This window comes from Thalassophryne amazonica, chromosome 5, assembly GCF_902500255.1.
Source record: "Thalassophryne amazonica chromosome 5, fThaAma1.1, whole genome shotgun sequence".
NCBI classification, from domain to species: Eukaryota; Metazoa; Chordata; class Actinopteri; order Batrachoidiformes; family Batrachoididae; genus Thalassophryne; species Thalassophryne amazonica.
This window is the reverse complement of record NC_047107.1, coordinates 122,914,893-122,936,341: the sequence shown is the minus strand read 5'-3', so window position 1 is coordinate 122,936,341 and position 21,449 is coordinate 122,914,893. Positions and strand designations below refer to the sequence as shown.

The 21,449-nt window shown below is 42.6% G+C and overlaps 1 protein-coding gene across 3 annotated transcripts in view; it reads left to right on the top strand.

Moving 5' to 3' along the window:
• tet3 (tet methylcytosine dioxygenase 3) overlaps window positions 1-21,449 on the top strand; it is a 97,682-nt gene that overhangs the window by 9,268 nt on the left and 66,965 nt on the right. Inside the window, exon 1 of one of the 3 annotated variants that reach the window (XM_034171240.1) lies at window positions 15,216-15,565. The exons of the other annotated variants lie outside the window; for them this stretch is intronic. The gene's annotated coding sequence lies outside the window, so the exon portion shown is untranslated. Of the gene's footprint in view, window positions 1-15,215; window positions 15,566-21,449 lie in introns of those variants that run through there. 3 annotated transcript variants of the gene reach the window in all.

Genomic DNA, 21,449 nt, shown 5'->3' with positions numbered 1-21,449 from the left:
GAAAAAGTCCCAAAAATATGCAAAACCCACCATCTTTCTCACTCGCCATCTTTTTCAGACACCAGCTTTGTCACTCCTCCACAGGTTTGGATCACTTTTCTCTGGATGGAGGAGTTATCCTTCATCTTCAATGAACAAAATCTTATTGTCATCCTCTAGATTTTGCTCACTAAAACCTAGGTTTGATTTTACAGCAGTGACTGTCTCTTTTGCTGCAAAAACTCAGACAACCAGATGTTCTTCTGTGCTACCCCGACTTTCTGCCCTTATTTCATTAAAAGTCGCAAAAACTAAATCAATAAAGTAGACCTGCATTGAAATAAATGTGGTCAGATTTCAGAAAGAAATAGCTGATATGTATTTATAAGACCCTTGTGAATGCAGTAAAGTAAATCTGTAAGCCCAAATTTGTAATTCAGCGGAGAAATCTTCGTTTAAAAATGACAAATTTGCAGCTAAAATTTAGCCCTCTGCGAAAACAGTTTGTACATCCGGATCATTTCCATGACGTCGGGGACAAGACGACGCGCTCCCGCCTTCAGTCCGATCCCGCATTGAAATTAATTTTATCTGTTAGTAATGTTACTGTTATACACATCCTGGTTTCAGCATCCAAAAGTAAGCTGCAATGAATGCGAGATACAGCTCTGCATGCTCAGATCAGCGGCGACATCGACAGCAGGCGCCGTTCTTCCCCGATGCCTCGCTCTCACTGCCTCCGATGCGCTTACCGAGTGCATGTGCTTGTTAAATGCTGCCGCAGGCCACTCACACCCCCGTGTCTGCTGTGCAGCCGCAGACACGGCTCTGTCTACTGAATGGAGGTGCAGCCAACTTGGCACAAGTCCAGAGACTATGCTGGCCGTTTTGATGCAGCCGGTAACACCTGGCGCTCGCAAGGACAGACTTCTTGCGGCAAAATCCGCAGCGCCGCACGTCTCGGTAATCGGAGCCGCAGAGCTCTGTGGCCGCTGAGAGAGGTTTATATCTTTTTAATGACTTGGATTCTTTGCGGGTCCCGCCTCCGTACCCGCGACGGTAACACCGGAGGCGAAAGACAGTAGATTTTCAATGCGACACCACTCAATCAAACGGGCATATGAAAAAGTCCCCCAAAATAATTTTCAAGCACAAATAAAAGAAATGTGTGCTCACCAAGCGTACCGCAAGACAATATGAAGTTTTAAAAAAGTAGATCCTTCCGTATAAGACAATAAAAAGGTGCAGATGCAAACTGACGTAAATCCACAAATTACAGTTGGCGTGCGCAATGCATGCTGGGAGAGAGGGTCTTCTCCCTGATGTCTCGGCAGCGTCCCAGATGTGATGACAGTTTTGCGGAGGGCTAAATTTTAGCTGTAAATTTGTCATTTTTAAATGAAGATTTCTCCATTGAATGACAGACCTGGACTTGCAGATTTACTTTACTACATTCAGAAGGATCTTATGTGTAAATATAAGTCATTTGGTCCAAAGATCTGACTGCATTTATTTCAATGCAGGTCTACTTTAAACGTCGCTTCCCCCAACATACTCTGACTTAATTAAAAAAATATATATATTGAATTCCCTTTCCTTGTTTTTCAATCCGTTGGCAGTTGAAGCAGTGAGTGCTGGCACTTCTGGGACAAAGTTTACCTTGAATGACCTCATGTCATTCCCAGCACTCTTTGCGCGCCCCAACACTGTGAACAGGCTTCAGCATTAATGTGCATTAAACATGATGCACATTAAACTGTTCAGTCAAAATTGTGTTTCCTCTGGGCTGGTAAGAATGTAGAGCTTGTACAGAAAAAAAATGTAGTTTGTGTAGACAGTAACTCAAAAACAATAAATGAAATCATCTTGTATGTTACCAAATTTAAAGAACATATAGTGAGGATGAAGTAAATGGACAGTGGTCAACTTTAATACATCGGAACTATTGAAAAAGCAGTTTTGTGTTGCTTATGTAATGCACCATGTATAATGTTAGCACAGGAGTGGGTGGCGGCCTCTATTAACGCCCAAATCGCAGGATGTGACCTAGCGGTAAACTGAGATGGCCTCACATGAAGCTCTACTGGAAGTGGAAAGTGTTGCAGTTCCTTGACTGGCTGCTTGAGGCTGGTTCCAAAACAGAGCACATTCACATAGGACTCCATGGTAAAACGTCCAACTTCAGAGCAGAAATAAACATGTTTAGAGCCTGGTACCAAAAAAGGGGGATTTTTTTCTGACTTCTTAGTTTAAGATGTTTTAACCTATAAATGTCTGTAAAATTAGGGGTGTTGTCGTTTTGAGTGACAGAGGCTGAGCCCAGCGAGTCTGCTTAGAGTCTGACCATGACTCAGCAGCCACTCGATGCGGCTGCTCGCTGTTGTGGACACTGTTTCAGGGCTGTGAAAACTCAGCGAATCCGCGGAATTCCATGGATTTCATCATGGGGAGAGAGGAGGGTGTTAGTGTTGTACTCTGTAATCAGGGTGTCTAATCTGGTGTCTAACCAGATCCTTACTCTGGATGGCATTACCCTGACCTCTAGTAATACTGTGAAAAATCTTGGAGTCATTTTTTATCAGGATATGTCATTCAAAGCGCATATTAAACAAATATGTAGGACTGCTTTTTTGCATTTACGCAATATCTCTAAAATCAGAAAGGTCTTGTCTCAGAGTGATGCTGAAAAACTAATTCATGCATTTATTTCCTCTAGGCTGGACTATTGTAATTCATTATTATCAGGTTGTCCTAAAAGTTCCCTAAAAAGCCTTCAGTTAATTCAAAATGCTGCAGCTAGAGTACTGACGGGGACTAGAAGGAGAGAGCATATCTCACCCATATTGGCCTCTCTTCATTGGCTTCCTGTTAATTCTAGAATAGAATTTAAAATTCTTCTTCTTACTTATAAGGTTTTGAATAATCAGGTCCCATCTTATCTTAGGGACCTCGTAGTACCATATCACCCCAATAGAGCGCTTCGCTCTCAGACTGCAGGCTTACTTGTAGTTCCTAGGGTTTGTAAGAGTAGAATGGGAGGCAGAGCCTTCAGCTTTCAGGCTCCTCTCCTGTGGAACCAGCTCCCAATTCAGATCAGGGAGACAGACACCCTCTCTACTTTTAAGATTAGGCTTAAAACTTTCCTTTTTGCTAAAGCTTATAGTTAGGGCTGGATCAGGTGACCCTGAACCATCCCTTAGTTATGCTGCTATAGACGTAGACTGTTGGGGGGTTCCCATGATGCACTGTTTCTTTCTCTTTTTGCTCTGTATGCACCACTCTGCATTTAATCATTAGTGATCGATCTCTGCTCCCCTCCACAGCATGTCTTTTTTCTGGTTCTCTCCCTCAGCCCCAACCAGTCCCAGCAGAAGACTGCCCCTCCCTGAGCCTGGTTCTGCTGGAGGTTTCTTCCTGTTAAAAGGGAGTTTTCCTTCCCACTGTAGCCAAGTGCTTGCTCACAGGGGGTCATTTTGACCGTTGGGGTTTTACATAATTATTGTATGGCCTTGCCTTACAATATAAAGTGCCTTGGGGCAACTGTTTGTTGTGATTTGGCGCTGTATAAAAAAATTGATTGATTGATTGATTGATGATCGTCACCGAGTGTAAAACATCTATCGCAAAGCGTTCTTTTTTTTTTTTGCACGACATCGTGCAAGTTTTATAAATCCACGGACACTGATCTGTATCTGTTATACAGATCAGTGTCCGTGGAACTCCGTGGAGAAAAATGCCTCACTCAAAGTGTGGCTGTTACGACAGTTGTCGTAAAGCGGAACTGGTTGGTTGCTACGTTAATGCTGTGTGCCCGCCTGCTGCAAGATGCTCTTCTTAAGCTAAACGTAGTATGTGGACATCACATACCTTTAGAGCTACTTTTAGAATTTTGCGGCATGTCTGTGTCACGGAATGATGTCGGACAGAGAGAAGATGGTGAGAAAGTGTGACAGTGTGAAAAAACTTTGATAAAGAATCAAGAATCCATGGAATTGGCGCTGGCTTGAATTTAGTCATCTTCATGAACACATCTGAAAGATAAAAGAAACAGGAAAAGCGAACTGCATCTTGTCCCCTGAGGAAACATGGCAAGAATTTTTTCTCCCTGGAAAATAAACATTGTGCTGTTCAAACAGGATTTCACACATGTCAACTGTCAACTGTGGATTTTAATGTATTTACAGTAATTCACACAAGAATATAAGTGACTTTTTACTATAAGATATGTTATTGGTATTTTACCATGATTTTCCAAATAGCAGGGGTGGTGGCCAAGTGGTTAATGTGCTTGGTTTCAGTTCGGAAGGTTCTGGGTTCAAATCCCACCCCTGCCACATTTTTCCATGTAATGTGGAGTTGCGTCAGGAAGGGCATCCGGCATAAAACCTGTGCCAAATCAACATGCAGATCCACCTTGGATTTGCTGTGGCGACCCTGAGTGCAAACAAGGGAGCAGCCGAAGGGACTTACTTACCATGATTTTCCAAATATTCTACAAGCTTTAACTGTGGTTTTTGAAATGCTTTAACAATTTTTTTCAGTCTTCATCAGTATCATGTAGTTTAATTGTTCTGAGTTAATGCATAATTTGGTTTACAATTAAAAAGGAAAATCATTCCAGGTCCTACTTCCATGTCATATTCTGTTATTTCAACATTAGTATTGACCGTTCAAATGAAAGGTTGAATCTAGGATCATTTAAATATACACTTCTTTTGAGATTTTTTTCTTCCAGATGCTGAAAATGTATCATTAGATACAAAATTAATGTTGTTTTCTGGGGCGCAGCCCCCCCCCCCCAGATCCCTCACAAATTTTCCTTGGATTTCAAAGTTTTCATTTCACAGCCCTGCTGTTTGTTTTGGGGTATTACAAATACCTGGAATAATACATCTTGTTGTGTGGAGAAACAGCCTAACAGATAATCTAAGACCTCTCTGCTGCAATATTCACACTGAGTGAAACTCCAGTTGTATTTAATGTTGTATGCTAATGGTGTTAGCAATTTTAGCAGCTATTGGTACCTTCAACTGTTCGGTTCAGTTAGTGCACAGTTACTGAGAAAATAAGCGGCCTGTAACTTTTAATGTCCACTCCAAAGTAAATCATTAGGAGAACCACCATGCAGTCCTCAAAAATATGATTTGCTAAACACATGAACCAAGAGAACCACAAACGAATTAATGAGTTTATCGCCCCCGCTGACCCACTCTATGGCGGTGACACAGTGTGACAGATGATACACTGCTTCGACATCACATGAAATTACTCTTATGAAGGAATACTACTATGGAAATCATTCATTCACTTCTTCTAACTTTTTATTTGGTATAATTTTTACAAAAACACACATAACATTAAATAAATCTGCTAATATGACCCAAAACAAGCAGAATTACAGTGTAAAAAAATGTATTCATGCTTCTTTGACCTGTATATTTGCTTTATATAACATATTGCTTTAAAACAGTGGGGCATCAATGTTCTTGAAGGAGGGTGCGAGACATGGGTATTATGAACCTTTTCTTTTTTGAGAATCATTAAGAAATGATTCGATCCACCGTCATCAGTAGTGTTTTTGTTTAACGAGTCCCTTATCAGTCCTTCAGATCAGCCGTTGATTTTGAGTGTGTTTTATCGGGAAAATAATTTCTTTACGTTTATTACAGACCCTGCAGTGGGTCTGTAATCAGCCGCTTCTATAATAGCTCCACTATAAAGCTTGAAACAATGAAGGAGTGCTCCGATCCACTGCTTCTCTGGTTCATTGCTTCGCTGCTTTTCAGAAGCAACAAGTCCGCTTCTTAACTCCTCTCAAAGCCATTTAAAAATGTCAATTGTGAGTCACTTTTGTGCGGATTAAAGTCACTAACTGGGACTCTTGTCTTATTGCAGGCAAGAAACAAGAATCATTCTCTGTTCTGTTCGCACAGCTTCAAACACTCCACTGCTCTCTGCCGAGTAAAGTTAGAATCCAGCTGGAATTAATAACTTCGAACCGAATCACCATTTAAATCAAATGACACCTCTTTCCAAACGTAACACAGACAACAGACTAAAACGTTTTTTTCCAAAATGAGACGCCCTGCGTTCTTTATGAATGAGATTGATGTTGACTTGCAGCACAGCCGACTGTAAGAGCTCAGCTCAAAGGTACGGAATTAGATTTGTGCCAATAATGTCTGAAAGGAAATGCTTTTGAGACAAGCTACAGATTTTGTTTATTTCTGTTTATGTCCAGAGATCAAGAATCCAGTGACCAATTTCATATTTATTTACTTTAAGACTCAATAAAATGTTACTGACAGAGAAAACATGTAAAGCCTAGTTGTAGTACACAGAAAATTCACAGCAGGTATTGATAAGGGAATCGATAAGGAATCGGATCGATAAGCGGAATCGATATCGATCAAATCTTATCAATACCCTTCCCTTATTATTTATGTTAAAATGTGTTAGTTATGCCAAAGACGTTTCAAAAACACAGAGATGTTTAAATGTTTTAAAAAATGATGTTTAAAATATGACAAAAGATAAAAATAGAAGAATAGCAAGTTCTTTAAAAACACGTTTAAAATGTTTGAAAAGGGTGTAAAATGTCTGAAAGAATAGAATGTTCTTTAAAAACATGGTTAAAATGTTTAAAATGTAAAATGTGTAAATGCATAGAAAGTTCCTTAAAAACACACAAATACTTTAAAAATGTGTTTAAGATGTGTAAAAGGAAAACACATGAAGATATTGAAATTGTGTGTATGTGTGTCGGGGGGGCTCACTCTCCCACACTTGAAAAACCCCTGCTTTAAAATAAACAACACAAAATATCTCACTCGACCCAAACTTTTAATGTCTTCTTTAAAAGTCAGTCAAACAGCTATGGGAGGAAACACCACGTCCTCTCAGGAAGTTAAAAACAAACTTTACAGAGATTTTTCTCAGATTTTTCAATCGGGATACAACACTTGCATTGTGTTTTTGCTCTGCTGATGACTGTGCGTTAATTTTTCTGATCCTGCCCACTAGCAAACCCTGTGACACTAAGTGAACAATCAATACTGTGCACGTAGGAGCGCGTTTGTTCTGCTGCATGCAGTTGTAGACAAAAGAAATCGTTAAATTGAGCCTCTGTGTTTGTTGGTCTGTGTGGATTGGCAGCAGCTCTTGGCCGCATCTGTGTGTGCACGTGACAACATGCACACATGTGAGGGAAAGTGTAAGAGGGAGGGAGGGAGAAAAGAGGTGGAGAGAGAAAGAGAGAGAGAGAGAGCGAGACCGTCAAAGCACAACAGATTAGATGACCTTGATGCCATTAGACCGCAGGGTAATATGGCTGGGGGGTGGGGCGCAGTCAGCTGATGGGAGGAGCCGGGAGGGGGAGGAGCAAAGATACCACAGTCCGGCCCCCAATGCTCACGGTCATGTGTGTCAGTTAAATGGTGCAATATGCAGTGTGGAATTTGCTGTGAGAGAAACACACACAAAGAAAAAATAATTAAAATGAGTAAACTATTCCACATATTTAATTGGTAAATTTTAGAATATTCTTTGATCTTTGTATGTGATATATTATTATAACAAACATGAGACTTTTTTTTTTTGGTCATTTTTATTTATAATTAATTTGCCAAGCACGTAGTGTTTGCTAGAAGGACCAGTCAAAAACTAACAGATTCTTAAAAAAAAAAAATTAACAAAAAATTCAATAGCTCATGACCCAGATTACAAACCATTAAAATTTAGACCTCATCTTCAAATAAGCAATGCATGTGCTAGTGCACGTACTGACCCTGTGCTGAGTTGGGTTCTAATATGTTTCAACATCAGAAAGGACAAACCAACTGGAACATTTCAAAGCATTACCCTATGAACACGCTAGCTATAAGCGACAGCGACAAAGCAACGACATACCATTCATTTTCAATCAGAGTTGCCGTTTTTCAGCGGCTAGAGCCAACGGTTGCTCTGCCGCCAGGTAGGTGGGGCCAAAATAGACCGGAAGTCTATTTTATACAAATGCAACATGGCGACTGCCAGTCCGAGTGAATAGGCAGTGTGACATCAGCTGGTTGTTCACGCGAACAAAATAATTCAAGATGGTGAAATACGTTCCGAAACGGCTAATTTCTGTATAAATCTAATATGTTTCTCATATATTTTTGTGAGAATTGGCAATAAATAAGCACTTCTAAATCTAAAGGTGCCAATTTTGTGATCAAATTACACCTGTGAAGGAATTTACAGTAGAAGACATGTTACGGACATGTTAGTGTGTACAGCTCAGGAACGTCCATCAGATGGCAAAGCCAACTGCTTGTCGCCATCATTTGTAGCTAATGTGACCGTAGGATCAGTTTTGAATGAGTTGGTGATGTATTGAGGCCCCATTTAGCTCAGCTCATGTCTTACTTTTAATAAAGTCTCCAAAACAGTGTTTGAAACAAGTTTCAAAACATTTTGGAGCAGTGTTTCAAGTTAGTAGTCACTAATTTGCAGTACTGACACAAAGCTTTTGGCAACATCGCCATTCCGCACAATGTGTTGCTTAATTCTAGTTTTACATTCCCATTCTGTTGTATATTTTGTCCTAAATTTGCCCACATAGAACACGAGCATTACATTCGCCTCATGGCTGCTAGCATGTTAAAGCACAGGACGTGTTTAGGGGGCAAACAAAATACCTGCGAGTTCAGCTACAGCTATTCAGAATTTTTTGATAAGTTATCCAGCATTCATTTATCATCTAGCAGGCAGCAAACACACCTAAGGGATATTTGAAGCAAAACAAAGTTGCTCTTCCTATTGATGTGGTGTATAAATGTTCACCAAATGCAACAGTTTTTGCCCTCGTTGTATGTTCTTTTTATTTGCTGAGTCACAGGTTGACAGCATTTAAGGTTTTCGAGTTGTCAGCACAAGCTGTTTGGGATGGTCTCACTCACTTGCTCAATCACCCACTCATTTACATGTTGCTGTTCAAGAACGCTGTTGTGAATGGGGAGATGATGGTCTAGTGGTTAAGCATTATGCTTGAGACCAGAGGATCCTCAATTCAAATCCCAGCCTGACCGGAAAATCACTAAGGGCCCTTGAGCAAGGTCCTTAATCCCCTATTGCTCCCAGTGTGTAGTGAGTACCTTGTATGGCAGCATCCTCCCATTGGGGTGAATATGAGGCATTATTGTAAAGTGCTTTGAGCATCTGATGCAGATGGAAAAACGCTATATAAATGCAGTCCATTTACCAGCACAGAGAAAGTGGTGCAAGCCATGAAAATGAAGACATTTAAGAAATGAACTTATGCAGGCAGTATTTTTGTCATCTGTGACACTGATGTCATCATGATGTCATAATCAGAAAAGCTCTCGGCTGACTTTGAATATGTTGTTGCTGATGTTTAAAGAATTTCATCAAGCGAGTTTCTGTGTCTCTGATATTGAAAATTCGCCAAAGGAAGCCACAAAACAGGAGTTTAATATCATCCTTTGTAGGTTTTTCCACTTCACTGTCCTCCCACTGACGATGTGCCGGTAAAAATCTGAAAAAAAAATTGCTTCCAGCTTGTGAGGGTTTAGTGTCAGAATCAAAGAAACATGACTCAGGATTAGTCACATGCAAAGCAAACCAACACACACACGGCTGACGACGGACTTTTGTTGTCAGTCATCCCTCCTACAACTGAGACCTTTTTCTTTTTCTCGGAGCTGCTGACAAACGGTGAGAAGCGCAGAAATGAGAGAGTGAGCCGAGGGTGCGAAACGGCTCATTTATATGAACATTAGAGCGGATTGTGAAAACAACTGATTGATGAGAGAGCTGGAATCACCATGTCGGGTTACAGCAGGTTCACCGTAAGTTCTGCCGCGCTTAATTTTGTTCATTTTGGCTGTAAAGTTAAAAAATAATGTGGATTCTTTATAGCACAAGAAACACTTATTGGTTTTTCTGTGGATCTTTAACCATTTGAATTGTTGTGATGTGATTTTTTTTGGTGATTAAGCTGTTATTTAATCTTTTTTTTTTTTACCTACCTAGAGGGAATCCATTTGGTACAAAATTAAATATTCAAGTATGTTTTAGCAGTAAAAATTGGAATGCCAACCAGTAGAAATGGAACCACTGCTGATGTCAGCTGATGGGCTCGGACTGAACCTTCGGGGAAAGGGGTCTGGTGATGACAAATGAGAGAAGGCCCCCAGATTTTTGTCTTTCTCCCAAATTATTCTCTATTTCTTCAAATAAAAGTGAGTGTAATATGTTTTTCAAAACAAAAATCAACAACTCTTTTAGTGTTCTAGCCACAGAACAATTGTCCTCGATAGAAGCTATATCTGTTATTGTTGCTGGGGCTTCCCCTTGATATCATTGGGGCTTTCCTTAACATTTTGTGACTCCCTGCACAGGGAACTCTGAGGTTACCAATGCTACCATGGAAGCAGCAGAATTTTAATTTGGTCGAAATTTTTTTTTTGTCAGTCTTGATGTTTGGGGTAAATCATGCAGCAGGCTTCAAATGGACGCACAACATAAAAAGAACAATGAAAAGGGTATCACAACAACGAGGAAACTGGTTGAACGTCGTCACCAGTATGCTTGTGTAACATGTATGTTTCATTTTTAGGTCATCAACTTCAGCAGTGCTTTCTTTTAAACGTGTCGCCAGCTCTTGAGGTCATATGTTTACAATCTATGTGAGTTAATTAGAGAACAGAATGGAGAAGTCAAGGTTGTGAGTTGACTGTGTTGGCCTCATCCTTATTCTTGCATTATTTTTTATCATAAACTGTCAATGGGCTGCATTCCTGTAGCACTTTTCCATCTGAAGCAGATGCTGAAAGTGCTTTACACTGATAGAGCCTCCAGATACTTTTGTTTCCAGTTGAGGTCCTGAACTTTTTGAAGTACCCTCATAGTTTTTAATAACACTTATATATCTCTCTCTCTCTCTCTCTCTCTCTCTCTCTCTCTCTCTCTCTCTCTCTCTCTCTCTCTCTCTCTCTCTCTCTCTCTCTCTCTATATATATATATAGATAGATAGATAGATATAGATATAGATATATTGGAAGAACAGACTTTGACCCAGTGGTAAAACTTATGAAAAGAGTTTGTGGAAGATCACTTCACTGTAATCATGTGAGTCCTCTCAAGATGGCATGTGATGCCTGTAAATCTCAAAAAAAAAAAAAAAAGGTACACTTCATGTGTCCTGCAGCGGTCTGAACAGTCACAACTTACCTGCTTGTGGCGATGCTCATGACTGAATTCCATGGGGTTCCACTTGAATTGCAGAACTTTGATTTTATACAGCTCTCTTTAATTCTAGCAGAGAAAACTTGTGGTCACCAACTCTCCCAGTATTTGAAAAAACAAAAACCACAAACTAATTTTTTAACACTGTGTATGGTACATTTTGAAAGACGTTATTTCCGTTCTGATTTCTGGACTCAGAGCGAGCAGCAATAGTTCATGATTAAATATTTCTCCACAGCTACTAGACACAGTTTAAGGTGTTTTCTACCTTTTTAATGTTTAGCACGATCTGTGCCAAAGTGTAGATGACGCTAAGTGAGTCCCGTTTGACATCTTGCTGATGTTGAGCACTGTAGTGTGCACCCAGACATGATACGCTGTGATGCGTTTTGAAATGTTCCAAAGTTATCAGTGATCTTGACATGTCATGTCACATCATCATGTACTTGTATTGCTGCATTTTTCAATATCAAGGCAGTTTCGCGACAGCCTCATGCTGAGTCAAGAGTATTCTTGGGAAAATATATGGCCATGAAGTACCAAGGTGCTGTCAGAGATGCAACAAAAAGTCAACCAGACACCGCACAGATCCCCCAAGATGCAGTCAAGATCACATGATTGCCTGCTCTTCTGCTGCAGTCTGTATTCAGCTTGGCATAACACAGGGAAACTCTTTCCATGCTCCTTGTGATGACTACACACTGAGTTTCGATGAGCGGACACCAAGACACTGAGCTGATCACACGTCAGACGGGAAGCCTGTTGGTGCCTGTGCTTGTCTTCAGATCTGTGGCTCCTCCTGGACGGGGCGCCAATCCAAAGCAGGGTACTTCCCCAGCTGAGGGCGGTACCTGTTTACATCTGGGTGGATTGAGACAGTATAGATAAAGGCCCAGTCCCAATACTCTCCCTTTACTCAAAGTCTTTGCCCTTTCACACTTTTTGCATGTGATTAGGAGCAATTGTCTTGTCGTAGGACACAGACAGGTATTCAAACCCAGGCCTACATATTAACAGGCCATTCAGCTACGTGCTCTACAGACAGACCGACCAACTGACCAACCTCTTAAACTATCAGCATGTTCAAAACTGGTATGTGTTTAGCCAACCTTTCCTGACTTGTGTCGAGCCGTGCAGACTGAGGGATGGGAATTCAGCCCCGGTTTCAAATTTTTTAATCTATCAGTTCCTCTTGTCAATGCCGCCCTGTTTTTCCCTGACAGTAGGAAACCGCAGTCTTGTTTGAACCCTGCGTGATATCGCAGGATTTGGCCACTTATGGAGACAATATATACACAGCATAACTTCACATGGAAAATGGTGTACTGTTTTGTTTTCGGCTGCAATCACCAAAGCAGTCGCAAAAAGTATTTTTTTTTTTCGGTTACCAGTGGAGAAGGGAAGACAAGGCAGATGGGAGACGTCGTGTCGGTAAATGTTAGGCTACACAGGTGACCAGAGTAGCTCTGTTCTCTTGCCTGCAAAACTGCCTCGACACGTTTGAGCCCCAGGTCATAAACAAACCGCAACACATGTCCACTTACCGCTGCATTGTCACTTTTTCTTTGCATTTTCACTTTGTTTGCATATAATTTGCCCAAAAACTCAGAGAAAATGCCGTGCTTTTTCCCCCAGAAGTAGAGAAATTATATCATATGCATCATATTTTACCCCTTTAGCGCCCACCTTCAAACGAGACTGTGGTGCCCAAGTCAGTGTTACAAAACTGATGTGTGATGAGCCTGGACATAACATCATGATGCCAACGGCTACATTGGCACTGAAAACCTGTGCAGATCTACATTTTTTTCCACACAGAAAATTGATCAAGAATCAATAAGGGAATCAAAAGAATCAGACTGATAAACAATAACTGCATCAATATTGATTAAAATCTCATCAATTGTCATCCCTTTGCAGAGCAGGATACTGACCCCCCCCCCCCCCCCCACACACACACACACACATACACATAGCCAGAGAATGTAATTGAATTCCTGAAAGTAGATTTTCCCTTTTTTCCCCCCGTTTGGCAAATCTAAGCAATACAAAGAATGTTTTAATCTGACTAACGTTAAAAAAGGTGAACTTATCCTTTACGCTGATGAGGCGTGATCCTGTAATTCAGGAGTTAAGGTGCGTTATCGCTGCGTCACTGCAGCCAGACAGAACGTGAGCGGGTGTAAGTGGGGAATGAAAGTGTGCGTCTGTGGTGGCGGTGCTCGTTTGTGTCGTGTTGGTGAGAGCGGGCATGTGTCAGAGGACACGTGTGCCCACCCAGTGGCGGAGGCAGCCTTCCTGGTAGGAGACGCCGATGACGATGATGACATCATCATCTCATTCACTTCCTACCTCTGCTCCTCACTCCTCTCTCTCTCTCCCTCTCTCTCTCATTGAGACTCTTGGTCATATGACCCAATGCTCCCATTTCTCTCGTTTGCTTAAACAACTCCACTTTCTCTTTTGCAATGACTGTGTGTGTATACGAATATGTGGCGAAAGAGAGAATCAGAGACCAAGAATGTCATAATGCAGCGAACAGGAGAGGGAAGGAGAACAAGGGAGAAAGCAAAGGATACTGAAGTTAATCCAGCCATAGTGCAGCGTGCACTGAACACGCTTGGTGATATAACAGAAAAATACTACGTAGGAGCTGACGGCATGCTGCACAGCAGAGACGACCGGCCATGTCTTCTCCTCCTCCTCCTCCTCCTCCTCTTCTTCTTAGTGGTTAAATCTGATGCAAAACTCCAGAAACACTGTAGAGAAGAGATGCCACAAGGCCGAGCGTGTGCTGCGAGAGGACTCATCCGGTTATCAAACGGCAAAGGCGACTGTGACGCCACAGCAGAACAACGGCTAGGAGAAAACAACAGGGGGAGATGATGATGATGGGCAGCCGGGCAGGAGGCGACAAACTGCAAAACGCCACCGATCCTCTTCTGGCCTCTGTCTTCTCTCCTTCCTGTAGCGCAACAGAAGTCTTGAGTAGCTGAACCTCTCCGCTTTGTTTTTAACCGTTTCTGTGTTTATCTTCTCTCTCCTCTGAGCCTCCTTCCTTTTCACATTTCATCCCTGTCTTTCATCCTGTTCCTCCTGCTTGATCCGGAGGTTGAACTGCCATCCACTGCGCCCTCTCCATCGCCCATCCTCACGGTCTCCATGCCTCTGTCATGATCGCTCCGCCGCTACCATTTTTCCAGCCTCGTAGTTCTGCCAGTTGTAGATGCAGTAGGCGTCTAATAGATTATTGAAGATTGAAGAACGTCAAAAAGCGTCCACCTTTATTCTGGAGGAAGGAGCAGAGCGACTGAAAAGACATGCAGAAGGCGGCTTCTTCTTCTACAACTACTTGTCCATTCTTCTGCATCCAGCCTGGCTGGAGGACCTTTCATCAGAGACCAACTCGTTTTGTTGTAACCGAGCGAGAGGCAACCAGCATGAACATGATGGAAAACAGAGCTGGAGGAACTGTCGTTGGCTGATCCTCCTCTGGCCCACAGTCGAGCCAAGATCGACTCACGGAGCAACACGGGAAAACCGGATGCCAGTTGGAGAAGACACAATCGGACAATTCAGCGTACGTTTCGTCTCTTTTCTTTCCTGGTAGTGCCGTTGCGAGTTGCGTAGTTGCTTGGCAGCCGCCGCACACGGTCATGGCTGAGATTGCTGCAATTTAGTGGATAAACCTAACAGTTTATGCAGCGCTGTATGTGTTACCATCAAATGCAGGAGAGTGTTTTAGGACATGGACGGAGAGAGGTTTTCTCACAAAGCTGCAGCCACGAGCTTCTGTTCCCCACAGCTGTGTTCCTGCTCACTGCACGATACTCCATTCCAGCGTACGTGCCTGCTGCGGCTCAGATAATGGCCTCTCGCTCTGCACACACTGAGGAGAGAGGGGAAAGGAGATGGAGGGAGAGGCTGCACAGGAGGGAGGGGAGCGCCGGCAAGGGGAGGCGGGGGCCTGCGACGAAAAGCATGTGTAACTGAGAGAAAGAAAGAGGATATTGCAAAAAGGGGAAGGGAGGAGCAGCGAGAGATAATGAGAAAGGAAAAAGGAGCAAGCAGAAAGCGACGGCCATAAGAAGAGGAACGAGAATGAGGAACGCGTGTGCTGTGATGGGGGGAGGTGTGCTGTGTGCGTGTGTGAATGCATGCACACGCGTTCCGGTGCTTGCTCTGTACGTGCACTGCACAGACTGGAAGGAATAAAACGAACCCAGCAACAAGGCCGGATTGTCGGTGTGGTGCTGCTTCTTCTTCTCATGCTCCTCTCGGACTAATTTTCTGCCTCCTGCTGTCAGACCAGCGGCTCTGCTAGGACCCCGAGGACCGTGTAAGTATCAGGCGCCGGGTGTCGAGCTTGCAGCCGGCTTTGTGTTGTCACCATCTCCGCTTCGTGTTTCTCCTCAGCACAGCAAAAGAAGGAGTCGAGGAGATGGACAAGCTTGGTGGTAAATGCTCCGCTGTCTCCTCACACCGGCTGAACTTCACTTTCTGTGCTTTGTGTCCTCCCGGTCGGGTTTTTGTGGTCCTGTCGGTGTCGAAGAGCATTTGATCTGCTCCAGCACAGGTGTAAAGGCTTGTCGATTTAAAGGGACCTTAGCAAGTTCTGCGAAGTCTGGCTGCAGGGTTATTTTGGGGGGGGGGGGGGCAATTATGAACAAATGTTTCTATTTGCGGGAGAAAGAACAGAAAGAATCAGCGACATTGCAGTCTGCCATGGTGTAAATATTTGTCAAAGCATATGAAGAGCTGGGATTGGTTAACCTTGGAAACAGGATTTGGGTGCAGGATCTCAATTCAAAAATCAAACCTTTCACCTTGTTTTATGTTAATGGTTAGCTGAACCACCTTTGATCAACCACTAAAATACTGGTCATCACTGTTTCTGATCAGCAAAAGTGAAGTTTGGGTAAAGCAGGTGGAAAAGTAAGACACCAGGAACACCAGATGTGGTTTCAGTTATCCATTACTTCTCCAGTCAGGTATTCAAACAATTAATGGTGTAATCTGAGTAGAAAGCTGAACTATTAATAAAATATAGACAATAAAATCTGACTTATTTCTAATCTTCTGTGTGAGCAGAGAAAGGAGGATGTGGTTAGCTTAAACTCTGGTTCAACTACTATCTTTTTACAAACACTTCCCATACCCTGTTAGCTTGCTACCTGCTAACAGTAGCTGGCGTAGCTCCTATTTATGGAGGCATATTTATTTTGGCAGCAGTATAAGTGTCATTATCATATGACTAATCATGCAGGTGAACAGCACATCAGAGAAAGACATGATCAAAAATGTGCAGTAGTGTGGCTGCTCACACACATTCTACACACATTACCCCATAATGACAATGTAAAAAAAGTCTGAGATTTTTGATAATTTATTACAACTAAAAAAACTAAGAAATCACATGGTACGTAAGTATTCACATCCTTTGACATGAAGTGCAAAATTGAGCTTAGGTGTATCCTGTTTCCACTGATCATCCTTGAGATGTTTCTACAGCTTAACTGGAGTCCACCTGAGGTAAATTCAGTTGATTGGACATGATTTGGAAAGACACACACCTGTCTACATATAAGGTCCCACAGCTGACAGTTCACGTCAAAGCACAAACCAAACATGAAGTCAAAGGAACAATGGACAATGACCCTAAGCACACAGCCAAGATATCAAAGGAGTGGCTTCAGGACAACTCTGTGAATGTCCTTGAGTGGTCCAGCCAGAGCCCAGACCTGAATCTGATTAAACATCTCTGGAGAGATCTGAAAATGTCTGTGCACCGACGCTCCCCATCCAACCTGATGGAGCTTGAGAGGTGCTACAAAGAGGAATGGACAAAACTGCCCAAAGATAGGTGCACCAAGCACGAGACTGTAATTGCTGCCAAAGGTCCACAAAGTCTACAAAGTATTGAGCATGTTGTCATTATGGGGTGTTGTGAACAGAATTTTGAGGGGCAAAATTAATTTACTCCACTTTGGAATAAGGATGTAACATAACAAAAAGTGTAAAAAGTAAAGTGCTGTGAAGTCTGTCTGGGTGCACCAGTGAACAGACTTGGGCGTAGAATCATAAAGTGAAGGACAAGAGGGCAGACTGTCCTTAGTTGGTGTGTCCTTCTCAGAATAGCACGTAGTGGAAAGTACTGCTACATCACCCAAAGTTTCAGTTTTCATGCGTTTAGGCAAAGGTGAACATGGAACGCTGAATGGATCATCTAACACACCGGGAGGCTGCTGCTGTTGCAGGAGAGTTTCCTGTTGTCGGGAACCATGCTGGGGGCCCTCACGCTGCTCCATAGGTTTTTGTGTAGAAGCCTGGTTGAAAATAGTTTCATTTTGGCTGCCTGACCTGTCCCTGACAGCTTCCATCTCCTGACTGGCTGGAGGTGTGGAGCTTTGGTTGGTGGAAGTGAAGGGAGCAGACTGGGAGGTAGATGATGATAAGGGTTTGGGATTTTGAGGAAGTGTAGCATTTTCCAGCATGGGCTGAGTGGCAGATGGGTTTGCGCCAGTGTCACCAAATTCTTCCTCAAACTGGCAGATCAGTTCTTCGTACTTTGGGTCTGTGTTGGTGAGGCCCGGTAATTGTGAGGTGCTGAATGGAGATGTGGAGGTCGTAGGTGTGGTGGTGCTGGTGTCACTTGAGGACAAGCTGCCTACTGAGGCTGCATGGGCTTTGAGGACCACAGCTGGAGGCCAGGTGCCTATGAGGGATATCGACACAAACGCTATTTGAGCCTCTTCCATAGTTCCACAAATGAAACAGATGCTTAAGACACAGAATTTCTTTTTTTTTTTTTTTATAATTTTTTTTTAATTTTTTTTAATAATTTTAGTTTTTGTGGTTAATCAGTGAAAGGTTCCAGCAGGAGTATGATAAGAATCACGAAGAAGCTCTAGTCTTCTTCAGTTGTCCTTATTTCTTAAATAAGTTGAGCAACCAACCCTTTGACCTGCTAAACAACAAACAAAAGTCAGTCTGCCTCTGGATTCAGATATGCACTGAAGTTTGATGGATTCTTTTTTGCTTCTTGCCTCACCAGTCCAGCAGGTTTTGTGAAAATTGGTCTGCAAGTTTCTTAGTGGCAGCGACACTCAAACAGACAGATGTTGCACTATGCACAGTTTCTCCAAACACAGGCACGTTTGTCACGGATTTCTTGGTGGCTTCCCTCACTACTCTCCTTTTGCATGGTCACTCAGTTTTTGAGAACTGCCTCCTGCAGACAGATTTACCAAAGAATACCACACTGTTTGCTGTAAAAGTGATGATTTCTATACATAATAAACCTTATGTTTAGTTTGTCCAGTTACTTAGGGGCTTTGAAAATGGATATTTTGTGAAGCCCATTGAATGAAAGCTAAAATTTTACACTACAATCACATGTTGAATGTTTCTCTTCATTGTGGTGCAGCACAGAGGCAAAACCATGAAAAAACCCCACCACTGTCCAAATACGTATGGACCTGATTATATTTTAAAGTCTCTTTGTGTGTTGAACTTTTTGATGTTGGCATTCATTATGCTGCATTCATGTTCCTCACTGTGCAGAAACCGGTCCTTGTGTTCCGACTTGGGTCCAGTTGTTGCATTAGCTGCACCGGTAGCTTTTCTAAGAGTGTCTGCAGCTCTGTTTTGGTTGTAACTGTTGGGGGGGGCTGGGAGTGTGACTGATTGTGTGCAGTTGTACAGCGTTTCAGTCACACGCTTTCAACATTAGACTTCTCCAAATGGCTGCACTAGGATGGTCCCTAAAAACAAGCTTCAACTTTTTCAAAGTGCTTCTGCATTTTTTGGTTTCTTTTGGGGTAAAAAATAAATTGGGTGAAATTTAATGAGATGTGAAAAATATTAACCACTGCCACCCGGCCCCTGTTTTGGTGACTTTTTTTGAGTTATGGACTGGATCCATTAGGTCATTCATGTCAGATTTTGTTCCCTGCATTTTTGAGATATTCAACATCAACATAGACTTCCTCATCAAAGACCCCTCAGAGTGGGAGGACGATCCATCATTCCAGTCGTCACAGCAGGTCCTGGACAACGTCAGAGATTTTGCTGATCGAGGAGTTGCACTTATCCAGAATTATAATCACATCCTAACGAAGGATGAACAGCAGCGCCACCTGCTGCAAGTTGTTGAGTGGCATCGATGTCAGTTCCTGGAGGTGAAGGAAATCGGAACCAAACGCCACTCCCCATGACTGTTTATCACCAAATAGGTGGACATTGACATGGAATACTTTTTTATCTCTCCTGTATGGTCAGTTAAAGGAGAAAGGATTGTTGTTTCAATTTGTATTTCATTTGTGAACCGGTACATTAATATTGCTGCTTTGCTTTAATATGCTCAACCACTGCAATTTACACCCTGCATGCGGCAGTGGTTAGAACAGCCGTATCGAAATAAAATTTTGCACAAAATATTTTCTCACCAAGATGAACAATTTTGTCAGGAAGCACCTTAAGGAAGTCACATGTTTATTTTTGGCATACTGTAGAGGGCCACCCTAGACTGCACACTAACCATCCTGGCTGAGTCCACCAGGTGAAGCCAGCTGTTCGATCCCCCTTCCCAAACCCTCAAACTGGCTCTCATCAGTGCCAATGTCGCCCCCTGGGATCCTCCACCAGAAGCGCCAAAGGTGTGCTGAAAGCTGCTGAGTGTACTGTCAGTGCAGTAATGAGGAACTTCAAAGGCTCCTTTCAATAATATTCAAATGATGGGGAAGCTGGATGTCAGGCTCATTTCCACCTTCATGTAATGACAGATCTACAAACAGCAGCCACCTTCTGCTTTTTTCTGGCTGGAGATTATAAAATACTGAGAGTCACATTGATTTGATTCAGTTCCTTTTAAGGTCTCTGGATCAAAACTATGATCCAGGCTTCAAGGATTCAGCCATTAGATGCAGCAAAAGTGTTAAACCTTTAGAGACATTCATGTCTGGGGAGAACTCATGGAGTTGTGAGATCACTGGACAGATGTGTTAGGGTGTGGTGCTCCCTGTTTACTTTGACACAAACCTGTGATGTAGTGAGCACAACCTGAGACCCCACAGCAGAGAACACCACAGGAGTAGAAACGGAACAGGCTATATTCATATCTGCTGTTGTAACACAGTTCACGGTACAGCAGAGAATTAGTCCATTGGGCAACGTGCAGTACAACCCAGTACTGTAATACGCAATTCAGCCACGCACTAAAGCAATTTGCACGTAGCACTTGTCACTTTATTGCAGTACTTTTGCACCTCAATCACCCATCATCATAAAACTCTTTCGGTTCCTCCACCTGTCGGCTGCTTATTAACGAACCGTTGTTGCTACTTTGAATTTGTAAATATTTCTATGTATATTCAGTTTTAATTGTTTTCTGTCATGATTGATTTGTTTTGGTATGTTGTGTGTTCTTAGTCTGTTTCTATGTTACTGGGACTATGGATGGAAATTAGCATCCTGCTATAATCCGGCATATTTACATGTAACTATGTTCATTAATATGCATTGTCCCATTTCAAATAAACGTGACTTATGACTTAGTCCATACAGCCTCGGGCCGCCAGGCAGGAACACACTGGGATGGTTTAAGACAGGTGATGGGTCAGAATACACCAGGAGATCAGTCCGTGATACAACAACGTCCATGAGGGCATAAGCAAATTTGCTAATCAGTAAAGCTGGCAGAGGGTCCAAATGCAGGAGGCAGTCATACCAGGCAGAAAATCCAAAAGACAGTGGGCTAAACTTGTGGAATGCAGGATAGCACCATGGGTCAGACCAAACACAAGGAAGAAACAGGAGAGAGCAGACGTAGAAGCGAGACTGGCATTGGAGTGATAAACTGGTCTGTTATATTGTGTATGAAAAAAAATTGAGGGAGTCATAGAGTGCCTGTGAGCCTGGAAGCCCACGGGCAGGAAGTAAAGCCACTGAACACACACATGGTGTAGATGTTAAAATTAAAGCACGTGGAATGGCTAACACTGAAGAGAATTTCAAGACAGTGGTAATACAACACCAGCAATATAATACACGAGAGATAACACTAGAGACAGAAACCTGGAGAAAAGAAACTAAAAACCAGAAACGTGACCCATGACGGAATCAGTGACATCTTCTTCTTATATTACCACTGCTGCCTTAGTGGTTGCTCAGGGGGTGGGGTTGGTAAGGTTGGACCTGACCTCTGTGAAGCACCTTGGGGGCAT